The sequence below is a fragment of the Gorilla gorilla genome, chromosome 2, assembly GCF_029281585.2.
Source record: "Gorilla gorilla gorilla isolate KB3781 chromosome 2, NHGRI_mGorGor1-v2.1_pri, whole genome shotgun sequence".
In the NCBI taxonomy this organism is placed as follows: domain Eukaryota; kingdom Metazoa; phylum Chordata; class Mammalia; order Primates; family Hominidae; genus Gorilla; species Gorilla gorilla.
The window spans coordinates 73,136,899-73,149,952 of NC_086017.1; the positions used below are offsets into that span (position 1 = coordinate 73,136,899).

The 13,054-nt window shown below is 37.1% G+C and overlaps 1 protein-coding gene across 1 annotated transcript in view; it reads left to right on the forward strand.

Annotated features, from left to right (window-relative positions):
• SYNPR (synaptoporin) overlaps window positions 1-13,054 on the forward strand; it is a 338,589-nt gene that overhangs the window by 16,816 nt on the left and 308,719 nt on the right. The window lies entirely within an intron of this gene.

Genomic DNA, 13,054 nt, shown 5'->3' on the forward strand with positions numbered 1-13,054 from the left:
AAAGGCAGAATAGATAGAGTGTTATTGCACCATCTGCGGAATCTGAGGCATATCTGACTTTTATACTATTAATAAAATAAAATAAATCCAGAAGCTGCCTGATGTCAAGGGTGTTTCCTCTCTTTCTCAGATCATATTCCTGACCACACTTGCAATTAACTGAGATAGCATTATGGATTCACTTAGCCTCTGCCTCACATATTGCTATTTTGGGCTATGTTGGCCTCCCTGTGAATGATAAAGCAGTTGTTAACATTCATTGTATATTTAATGAGCTCCAGGCCCTGTGCTAAGTATTTTCTACATGTTATGCCATTTAGTTCTAACAACTCTATTAAAGTGTATGCATCATTATTTTCCCTCTTTTCAGGCAAGAAATCTGAGGCTTAGAAAAACAAGTAATGGTTAGGTGTGTATGGTTTATAATAGCAGAGCTGAGATTTAATCCTGGGTCTGCTGAGCTTCAAAAAAAGACCCTCCGTGGTTAACCTAGCAGTTTAACACAGGAAGAAAAATTCCGAACCACTCCCAGAGATTCAATTCCTGTGTCAAGAGCCAGTACTTGGCAGGGCAAAATCAACCAAGGTGGTGGTTTCACAGAAACTGCTTATCACCTGTCTCAATCAGGTGGTGAATTCTGTCATGAGCAGGCAGAAAGAAATTTCTCTGAAGTTCAAAGCAAGTACTTTTAAAACTTCTTTTCTTATAAATATACTTGATAAAACAACAAATGAAAGGATGATCTTGATTTGATCTGAATTGATCTTATTTGTATAAATTGAAACCACAGTTGCCTAGGCAAATGATGGGAAATACTTAGAGCCATTAGATTAGATGTTTCCCACAGTTTTTCTCCATCAGTAATTTCCCTGCCTTCCTTAACCCTGCCCCCATCTACTTATGAAACTGCAAAGCACCTTGAGCTTGTATATCTTTTGTTTTTTTTATTTGTTTTGGGAGAGATTCAGTTTCCTCTCCCAGGTTGGTTAGCCTGCCTTTGAAGAACCTGGGTAGCATGCACAAGGCCATCTGGCCAGTAAATGTTGGGGCCAGAATGCAAACCAGGCCTGTTGGGAGCCAGGCAGGTAATGCAGGAGGAAACCTGCATGGGGCCATCATATGAGGCAACACAAGTGATAAGAGGTGTGGCATACAGCATAGGGGTTTTTGCCTATAGGAGTAGCTGCTTCCACCCTGGCCAACTGTTGGTCAGCAGTAATACAAGCGCAGTGCTTCCAGATATTTCCACTTTTCTTAAGAAAAAAGAAACAAGGATTTTAGTGCTAATAGTATGAAGTTTTAATGTTAGGAATGTTTTCTATTTCTCAAACATTGTGAGGTCCATCCTTTCCAGAATAAACAAAATGTGGCTGAATTCTGGACGTGGCCCACAGTCTCCAGCTTGTTCCTTCCGCACCACAGCATCTTGCCTTCCCCAGGGACTGTGTTTGCATCTTCAAGGACCTGGCCCCGTTCTTACACAAGAGGTTCTCAGGAGCCTAGTTTGGTGGATGAATGAGAAATTTGGTGTTTGGAAATTAACCTTAGCTTGGTTTTTGAGATGATGGAATTAGTGACTCCAAACGGCTCCTTTGCCTGACTTCAGATAAACATCTAGGAAGCATAAAAACATTGGGAGTACATCTTGGGCCCAAACCTTAATGGAAATGGGGGCAGTGGCCCATATTAGCAATAAAAGTTGAGTTAGTAATACAGCTTCAGGTACCATGTAATGTACTGAGAAGAACTGAGTTTCTCAGTCAACCAGTGGAATCTCAAATAATTAATTCTACTCTTTAAAAGTACAGTTTAGTTGTTTATAATTTAAATAATCAATAAATAAATGAATCCTAGTGAGGAATGACTCTAAATATTTATATATAAAGAGGGCTGTCTAATAGAACATTGTGCAATCATAGAAATATTCTATATCCTCACTGTTCAAAACCATAGTCACTCACTACATATGGCTATACTTTACTTAAAATAAGGCTGGTGTGACTAAGCAAGCTAGGGAACAAGCAAGCTAGGGAACAAGAGTTTTTAATTTAATTTATTTTTAATAATAAAATTAAATACCTAGTGGTTACCATATTGGACAGCAAAAGTGTAGAGAATTGCCCCATCCATCTGGTTTTCAAGGGGAATGTGCTAAACTTAAGCAAATAATTTAGATTAGGGACTAGCTATTATGCGCTAGAAAATGTTCACTGTGAAGTGGCTCTGTTATTTAAAACATTCATTTTTACATTTATCGTTCAACACATCACACAACATTGGTGGCAGTGAGTTTTTCAAGGCAACTTCTAGAAATTTATAAGACCCTGTATTTTCCAGACTTTACCAGTTCTTTATGTTTTACATGCATTCTATGCATTTCCATATGTTTATGAATTTTATGCATTTATAGATCATTTTAAACATCAAAATAAAAATATAAAACGAATGACCTTTTTTGTTTGTCTCTGATAGGAAGCAAAATGACATTTGTCAAAATTGGTGCTAATTTGTTAGCAGTATATCCCATAAAAATAGTTATGTTTTAATAATGATATACTTTTATTTGGGAAGCAGACTAAAAGTCACAAAGATTGTGCAATGTTATGTGATACAAAGAAATTAAACAGTTTCATCATGGTTTAGCTATCAGAAAAGTGCATTGAGACATTTATTTATTCTATAATTAGCAAGATAGTCTGGTAATATTTTAACGGTTATCTTTAAGTAGCACCTCCTCAAGCACTCAAAGGCTAGGGTTTTTATGAATAATTTGGTGGGCAGGGGGCTAGGGAATGGGTACTGCTGATTGGCTGGAGATGCAGTCATGGGGTGAATGGTCCTCATGTGCTGAATCTGTGTCTGGCTGGGGGCCACAGGACTGGTTGAGTCATGAGTCATGAGTCCAGGTGGAGTCAGTTGGTTGCCAGAATGTGAAAGTCTGAAAAACATCTCAAAAGACCAATCTTAGGTTATGTTATCTATAGGAGCAATTTGGTAATGTAAGGAAGGTTACAGACCTTGCGACCTCTGGCTGTATGACTCCCAAGCAGCAAGGAATTATAGGAAAGCAGGCTAGGGAACTATGGCTGGTTATCATTTAATGACACCTACATTTTAGCAGAATTCAGGCCCCTCCCATAATTCTAATCCTGTGGACTATCATCAGTTTTAGGAAGGAGTTTGTTCTTTGTTTTAAAGTTGAACTATAAACTAAATTCCTCCAATTGTTGGTTCGGCCTACACTCAGGAATGAGCAAGGGCAACTTGGAGGTTAGAAGCAAGATGGGGTCAGTTAGGTTAGATTTATCTCACTGTTATAATTCTTGCAAAGGTGGTTTCATCTTCATCTCTCCTTCAAATGAAATTTTTGAGATTGCCAATTGATCTAGTTATATACATCACCTTACTTTGAATTTCCCTGAGAGCAAAACCTAAGTTAAAAGCACCGATGAGGGTAATTTGTTAGGAAATGATCCCAGGAAATAGGAATGAAGAACCAGAGTAATGTAATAGGGAATGAGACATAACCAATACAAGAGCCTATGATGGAGTAGTTGTTCCCTGTGTGCTGAAACTCACATGGCCTCCTGAGCAGCCTTGAGCAATGCATGTCAGAATTCTCTGCCTTAGGGACAAAAGGGTACACAGTAAGCTTTCCACTTCCATTCCTTATTGGTCAAGAGTGATTTGGTGGAAGTTAACTCCTGTTTTAGTTTGGATTCCCCAAAAGCAGACTCTGAGATAAGGATTCAAGTACCTTATTTGGGAGGTAGTCCCAGGAAACACTGGTAAGGGAGTAGAGAAATGAAACAGGGAATGGAAGTAAAGCAATAGTGAGTACTTGATCTAAAATGTTGGCAACTGGCTCTTAATCCCACTGGGGACTCTGGGACCAGTGTAGAACATACCTTGGCTACAATTGTGTCACCTGGCTGCCCCTGTTTGCAAAAGAAGCAGGAAAATGTAATTTTCAGTTGGCATATTGAGACCTCCAACAAAACTTGTTAAGAAAGAGGTAGAGAATAAATCTTTGGGAAGGAACTCCCTCTCTGACACACATAGACAACAGATATTCCTCAAATAGTTGCTGCATTCTCCACCTTGCTTTGTCTGAGCTTAAATTAAAAAAATAGAATAAATCTATTCTGACCCTTCAATATGTTGGGGATTGCAAGAAGCAATAATCAGCTCAAAATAGCTTAGGAAAAGAAAGGATATATTGGAAAGAATTGGAGTTATCAAAAGGCAAGGAGTTAAGTTAGGTTTCATGAGGGATAGGGAGAGGGAGAGAAGATCTGGGAGCTGGAAAACTAGTGAAGAGTTTTTTTTAGCATCATTATTCCAGGCCCTTTTTATATCTGTTCTTTGCTACTCTTTTTGTCTCTGCCCAATCTCTCTGACTCTTACTGTGAAGGTCTTACACAATTTTTCTTTTTTTGTTTTGTTTCGTTTTTTGTTTTCTGTTTTTGTTTTGTTTTGTTTTTTGTATTCAAGGAAGACAGTATCTGTCTCAAACCTGATTCTAAGCTCACAGTTCGAGGGCCCAATGCTGTTTCTCTTGACTCCGATTCTCAAGAGAGGGAAAATGGCTGCCTCAGCCTCACCTATCACGTGGTTCAGCTAGGATCCTACAGCCAGATACAGGGAGACAGGCAGAAAAACATAGCTCACAGAGGTTAGCCAATGTTGTGGGGAAGGCAGACTCTTCAAGAAGGGACAATGGGTAGAAAGAAAATGGTAGCTGTCTCACTGATATTAACCAAAAATGTCATTGATACTAACTTTTTTCAAGTGTGAGAAAATGCAAATTTTGTAAGGAAATGTGGTCCTAGGCAGTTTGTAATCAATGCTGACTCACAAACTCACAGAAGAGTGATGATAGTAGTTTCACAATAATTGAAAACCTAGCACAAATGGGGTATCTCTATAGGTGGTGACAGTCATTTGTATGTTGGGGATACTAATCTTTAGACTATCTCCTGTGCAGCAGGATGAAGCATTTCCATGTTTTTAACTTAGCATTGTTGAATTCATTAATCATTAGAGGTACTTAGTATTAAAATTAGCAGCAAATGATGAGTGTCCTTGATTACAGAACTGGGATGTGTTTTTCACTATGGTACTCAAGAGTGATTTGGATATGTTTTTGATAATGGTTCCAAGCTTCCCTGTCAGTTTCAAAAGAGCTCTTCACGGAGAAGTTGGCAAGGGTGCAAAGATAGGGAAGGAGGGAGTATGACCTGCCTCCAGATCTACCTTGAAAATTATACTCTGGCAATTAGCTTTTTATAAAATTTATTACTCAGGGTCCCCTTTTCAAATACTGCTTATATTCTGAATTCTGAGTGTGAATTCTAGAACATACTTTGCTTCTATCTATCTATCTATCTATCTATCTATCTATCTATCTATCTATCATCTTCATCCTAGGGTAGTGCCACATACTTTGTTTAAAAGAATGTAGCATAGTGTTGATATTCACCAACCTGGTGCCAACATTCAGATATGCTTTAAGGATAAAATAATTGTGAGGGACTTTGTTGGTCCCCTGCTCAGATCCTTTTACTAGGTTAGTGCATAGCCTTTTCTCCCTCCCACAGCTGTTGTGAATGTTGACTACCAAAAGGTAGTCCCTGCTCTAGAGAATTGCCTTTGGCTGAATGAAACCACCTCACCCCAAGCTTATATCCTGCCCCAGGGGTAGCCCATAGCCAGTAACAGTCTAATACTGGGATACAAAAGCCTAGCTTCCTTGCCTCAGGGTGGGACCAACTCTGGTATAATTTACAATCTAGAATAACTGGTGAAATCAGGATGAAGCTAGCCTGTATCTGAAACCATATCCTCGCTTAGCTCCTTCCCCTGCTCTATCCTTCTTCCCTCTCTATTATTTCCTGGAAAGCACTCCCCCAATAAATTAAGAGCACTAGAATCTGTCTCAGGATTTGCTTCTAGAGAATCTGATCAAAGATAGGATAAATATTACTGTATTTTTAAAAAATTAACCCTATTTTCTAACAAAAACCATATTGGCAAAGGAAGACGTAGAGTGTTGGAAATAGTTCTATTAAGTGCAATGAAATATGATTTGGAAAAGAGAACTGGATTTGAAAATTCAGGCTTGAATCTTTCTTCCCCTACTTTTGAGTCATGTCATCTTACATCTCTTTCTGAGCTTCAGCTCCCTCACGGGAAAAATGAGAATACTAATCTTTCCTTCATCATCTTTTACTTATCTGATATTTTGTTTCAGTAGTATTACCGTTATAAGTTGGAAAAATGACTTTGGATATTTAGATAATATTTTGGGTGACCGTTAGGTATAAAATGCCTTCAGCACAGTACCTAATATAGGGTGGGCCCTCAGTAAGTGTTGTGAATTTTGAGAAGCTATTTTTAAAATATTTATACCTAAAAAGACAGATGTTTATAACTATTGGCTAACTTAAAAGACAGTCCAAACTACAGAACAAAATTTATAAAAGACTCCATCATAAGGCTTTAGCTATTTTTGTAAGTTGGATTGGTATGGAAGAAATGGGTAGAAGGCATTGTTTACAATCTCATATTGAGTTGATGTCTACGTCAACATTCACTATTTTGAAAAATCTATTTTGGACTGAAATTTATGAACAATTAAAATTTCCTATACTATTCCTCCACAAAAGTAAAAGTATGAATCTTCTGAAAATGACATATTATAATTTGTACAGTTCTTCCAAATCTATGGCAGCAAGCTTGTGCTTAAATACATATGATTTAATGAGTAGAGTTGAACTGTTTTAGGGAATTTTCTGTAGAAGCTTAGCAGTAACTAGCAGCTGGATGCTTATGACACTAATTTGTGTCACTTCTTCATACTTCTGGGTTTTGTAAAGTTCCCATCTTGTCTTCTCCAGCCAAAAAGATTCAGGAGTTCACCTGTTGTGTAAATGAATTAATTTCACTCTTACTGTTGAATCTTACTACAAGCCTCACTGAATATATGACAATGAGGACTTTGTCTGTTAACTTCACCTCTGCAATTCCATTAACTAAAACTATGCCTACTTCATGGTAGGCACCCAAATATTTCCTAAATAAATGGATGTATGAATAAATGAATGAATTGTTTTCTCACTTTGAATACCATTCCTCATCAGCATCTCTTGTTTCATCATTTTCTACCCAGTTGAAATTTTACCCCATCTTTTAGGATTATTTCAAATTCTCCAGTTATTCCTCTGTTTATTTGAACTTTTAATTTAAAAAAATGTTTCCCCAGCTTTAGGAGAGTTGCAGTTGCCCTCCTTGTGTGACTTGTGCCATTGTTTCCCGATATAAACTAGGCTTTACAGCAGGGATCCATTCTCATTATCCTTCAGACAGAGAAGTAGGAAGAAAACTAAACACTTTAGAGTTTTCCTTATGCCAGGTAATATGTGAAGGTCTCTATGTCTCCTACTCACCCTGGTGAGGTTGCTATTATTTTATAGCTTAGGAACCTGAGTTTGGAAATACCATTAAGTCTAAAGCCATATGGATTATAAGTTGCAGAAACAGGATTTAAATATTAGTAGGCCTGACTCCAAGTTCAGTATGCCTTCTTCTGTCTCACTTTAATTCAATGGTCTTCAAATTATCCAGGCATATGATATATCACAGTCCTCTGTAAAACATACATTTTTATTAAAATTTTTACATATTTATTTTCATTAATGAAATAAGGCACCAATAATTTTTAATGGCCACATTTAATAAATAGGTGCAATTTAACATGTCTTTAAATGTTTGTTTCTCTAAAAATAATCTTTGTTTTCTTCTAAATACAAACCTAATGGATAATAATAAACTTAGAAAAATTGATTAACTATACAAATATATGGTTTGATAGAAGAAATAAGACCTAGTGTTCAATAAATCAGTAGGGTGACTATAGTTTGCAGTAATCTATTGTACATTTAAAAATAGCTAGAATAGAATAATTTGAATGTTTCTAGCATAAAGAAAAGACAAATATTTAAGGTGATGGATATCCCAAATATACTGATTCAATCTTTACAAATCATGCGAATGTATTAAATTATCAAGTGTACTCCAAAAAAATTAAATAAAAAAATTAACAGCAAGTACAGTGAAGAATTCATTTTCATAAACATATGTTTTAAGAGGTGAAGATTGTTGGTTACAAAAATTTGATTTGTATTGAAATACTGGCTTTGGAAATATTCTACCTGGTAATTCTGAACTCAGGGTAAAAAAAAAAAAACGAGAATAAAATGCTCTTATGTGACCTTATCACTTCTAAATATCACTGCTATTTTCATAGTGCCTTATTTGTTAATGTTTCTTTCAAGCAGGGTGGTGTAGAGGGAGGGAGCCTGAGTCTGTTTGTCAGAAGACCCTGATCTAGGTCCTGACTCTGCCATTTACTAACTGTTGAGATACTGGGCAAACCACTACCACGTCTGAGCTTCAGGGTATTATCTCTAAAATGAACACATCAGTACCAGCTCAGCCTGCTTCCCCGGTTTTGAAAATCAAATAGTAATGTGAACCATGTGTATGAATATGTCTACAAAACAATAACTCGTTATATGCACAAAGAGTACTTTATCCTATGGGGTCAGACAGACTCACATTCAAGTTTCAGCTCAACCTGTAATCAAGTTACTGAATCTGTAAATATTTATACCTAAAAGACAGATATTTGTAACTACTGTAATCTGTAAAGCTGTGATAGAAATGCTTATCTCATAGATTTATTGTGACTATGAAATTTAAACGTGTGTAAAATACTAGAAGAAGGCTGTTTCTTCTATTCCCCCTTTTTAAAAAAATTTATTATCACTTCATAAACATGATCTTTTAGACTCTGCCAGCAATTTTTGGTAAGATTTTCTTAAAAGCTACATCACTGGTATTGCCAGTTCTTCTCCCATAGAGCAGAATGGTCCTTTTGAGTTCTACCAAGATAATATAGTTAATGAAACCCTCCAAGTGGATAATTCTGGGCAGTTGAGGGCTAAAATCATACTGTTGCCAAGGGCTGTAGAACGGATCTGTTATAAAAACCTGCTCCAAATTTACCTTGAGACATCACATGAATTCTCCTATGAGTGCTTTTGGCTTGCCTTTGCTCCTTTTCTTATTCTAGGACTGTTCTAAAAAGCTGTTTATTCTGCAGCAGTGATACATTTAAATGGCAAAATTTTTTGAAAAAAGCAACAGCTGGGTTAATTTTATATTGCGTTGTACATGACTGCTAGAAGATCCTTTTCTGCAAGTGGGTTCTCTTATAGGGAAAGCATTTGGAAACTAAGTGGAGAAAGAAAGACATAACTGATTCTAGTCCAGCTCCCCAAACAGTAAGACCTTCCATCACCTTGAGAGCTAAGTAAGCAAGAAAAAGAAAGTGTATGTGTGTTTGTGTGTGTGTGTGTGTGTGTGTGTAAGAAATTTTAAATCACTGGTCATTTTTATGTATGTTTCCTCTTTTAACAATGTCTGAATTGCTATGAGCGAAAGAAAGACCAGGCCAAAGAAATGGCATAACCTACAAGGGAATTTATTCTCTAAATTGCAGGGTATGCTACAACCTTTCATTTCTTGTGAAAAGATTTTTATCTTTCTCCTGGAGCCTCCCAGTAAGAATTCTGTGATTTAAAAATATCACAAGTGAGAATCATATGAATGACTCATGCAGAATACTCAAATTTTCTTTCTCTTGGGACTATAAGTACCATAATATTTTTCTTAAGTAAAAACATCAGTCTCACTGGAAGAAAAGTAAAGAATTTGTCATGAACAGTTGGCCTTTTTAGAAGCTAAATTTCTGTTCATTTGATTAATTAATTTTATTTAATATTAATCTTAAACTTAATGTTAAATCTATAACTACATTACACGACAATGAGACAAACCAGTATCCCTGCAAACCTAAAAGATTTTCTACAAGTTGAGGTTCAAACAGATCTTGATTTCAGTCCTGGCTTGCCATATTACTTATAGAACAGTGGAGAAAGTTATATTCTGTCGGAGCCTCAGTTTCCAGAGCTATATAATGTGTGCAGTTTGAGAATGACATGTAGTAGCTACCCTCCAAGATGATCCCAGTGCCCTTCTGGTATTCAAATCTTCATGCAGTCCCTTCCCACATTGCACTGATTTGGTGGTCTGCCTGATGGAGAGGCTCATGAGGCAAAAGACTAAAGCCTCCAGGCAATAGCCAGGGAGGGAATGAGCCTATGTACAATCTCATGAGTGACCTTGAAAGTATATTCTCCAGCTTCATCTGAGCCTGGGGGTGACTGCAGCCCAAGCTGACAGCTTGACTGCAATGTCATGAGATACGCTGAGCTAGAACCATCCAGCTAAACTAGTACTTAATCCCTGACCTTCAGAAATTATGTGAATAGTAATGTTTGCCGTTTTAAGCGGCTAATTTTTGGACAAATTCATTACACAGCAGTTGACAACCAATAAGCATTATGACAGGAAAAAGAGTTTATCCTTGTACTCCAAAAAATTGAAAACTTGTTGAATATTTAAGCAGTGCATATATGAGATTTTTGTTTTAGACTCTTTCCCTTACAAAAATTTTATGTTTTCTACCAGTTTTCAAACTACATTGTGATAAATAACAACCTGGAGAAATTGTTTAATACATATACACTTTGGTCTCACCGCCAGAAATTCTGATTTAGTACATTAGGGGTGGGGCCTAGGCATTTTTATTTGTAACAAGCATCCCAGGTATTTGAGATGCAGGTGTCCTACCGACATACTACCTCTCAGAAACTCCGCCCCTGTCAAATCGAGTTGTTAGATACTCTCAGAACCCCTTCCAGCCCTTCTTGCGTATCCTAGGATGATAACTTATCCTGGATTGCCATGGACTTCCTTGGTTCTAAAATGGAAAGTCCTGAGTCTCAAGAAATCCCTCGGTCCTGGCAAAATGGCTAAAGATGTTAAAACATATTTGGTCATTCAGTGTCCTCCCATGCCAGTCTCTGCAACAGAAATGCCCCATCCACCACAATCTCTGCATTTTCACCTGCCAGTGTCTAACCCATCCTTCAAGGCCCAGTTTAGATGCCACTTCTCCATCTCCAACAAATTTTCAGCTTCTCCTCCATTAACCTGAGAGCCTTTGGATTCTCAAAGCACCTTTTCTTTTACAGCATCTTATAAGAGTAACATTTGTACCTTCTTCATCTTTTGTAAGTCCCAGGAGGCAAGGACTGCTGTCTTATGCATCTCATGGATGTATGTCAGGCTCCTTGATTCGAGGTGTCACTTCAGGTTCAGGTACCAGCTGACTGCAGCGCACAGGAACAAAGCCTTTGGGGAAAGGAAGAAAGCATCACTCCTTGGAGACGGTTCTCCATATGCTCCCTTTCAATATGTTTGAATTTAAAGCAATCCTGTGGTCCTCACTCTCGAAAGATTAAAGAGGCTGTCATTATAAATAGGATGGCTGTACTAAGGCAGGTGGCTTCTTTTCTGACAGCTCTTTCACCAGCAGAGCCTACTGACAGATCCCTAGGAATTTTCACTGATACATACCCTGCCTCTTTCTATCAGATTTACCAGCGATTTAAAAAAAAACAATACAAAATTAGTTTGTAGATGGTCCATTAAAATTTACCAAGGAGTTCATTATAATGATAAAGATCAAAGTTAGCAGAGAACTCAATATGCTTAATTATGACTTCAAACTGCAAAGAAATCCATCAAAGCTCTCTCTCCCTTATCCTTGAAAAGGATTAAGTTTCTTTGCCCAATTTTAGATGGAGTTCATACAAATGAAAGGTTTTGCACTTGGGAGGCAGGTGATGTTAATCATCAGTTTGACATCAACCCGGCTTAGACTTCAGGAAGGCACATCCATTGGTCTAGGGAAGGGATAGAGTTGTTTGGGCTTTGCCTTTTTTTTCAACTGTCATCTTTGTATTGTGCTTGTTTTCTTAAATTACAAAATTTACATTCTCCTTGGTAAAGAGAATAACTGGAAGAAGTTTCTGAGACAATAAGAATAATAATTGTCATATACTGAATACTTGGTCTGTGCTAGGCACTGTGCTGAGTGAAACATCTCTCGTTAGTGAGTTTTCTCAATATACTCATGTAACTGTGTTTGAAAGTAATCTGGCACTTTATTCAGTGTTGGATATTACAGTGTCCAAATTAGTTTTCACAATAATCCAGAAGAAGAGATAGAATTATTGTCTGCATTTTACAGATGAGGAAATAGAGACCCAGAGGGTAAGTTATTCACCTGGAGTCACACACAAGTTACAAGAATGAGCCAGGACTCAAACTCAGGCAGTCTGACTTCCCATCCCCAGTTCTTATATTATGGGGTTCCTATATTATGTTCCCCATCACCCTTATCGCCTTCTTAAATGAGAAGTTTCTATTCAAACCAAGTGTCTTCCTGAAAAATCACTTTTAAAATGGTCACTACTATTATTAACAAAGTGCTGAGTTTACTTTAATTGCTTCATTCCTTAATGTTTCCCCAGAAGCTGTGTAATAATAATACATTCATATTTTAGCATTGACTGACATTGTAATTTCAGCAATGTTTCCTTCTCCTCTTGGCTTGCTCTTTAATTAGCAGCTTTGTCAGCCTGTAGCAGGCAGTTTCACCACCCTTCCTTTCCCTGCCATCCCCTCACCTCAGCCTTTCTGTCAAATAATCTATTTTTTCATTAAAGTTGAAGGAAATTTTCATAAGTCTTTTCTAATTCAGATAATCATCCTTCAATTTACAAGTTCTGTAAATTTTGATTTTCGTATATTAAGTTTTCGTAAAAGAGGTCACACATTGAGATGAAGTGAGAATTTCTGTGTTGAAAAGATTCCTAGGGGGAAGCCTATTTAGAAAGCTGCTTTAGAGAAAAAAACATGGACTCTCGTCTAATTGCATTTGGTACTGAGGGAGTAATAGAGATCTGATATCAGACTTGAGAAGAACATAGTTCATGGCTTTTAATCTTGCTCACATTAGAGGAAAATAATGAATAAGGACTTTTATCCAAGTAAAGGACCTTGAAGGACAAAGAGAAAA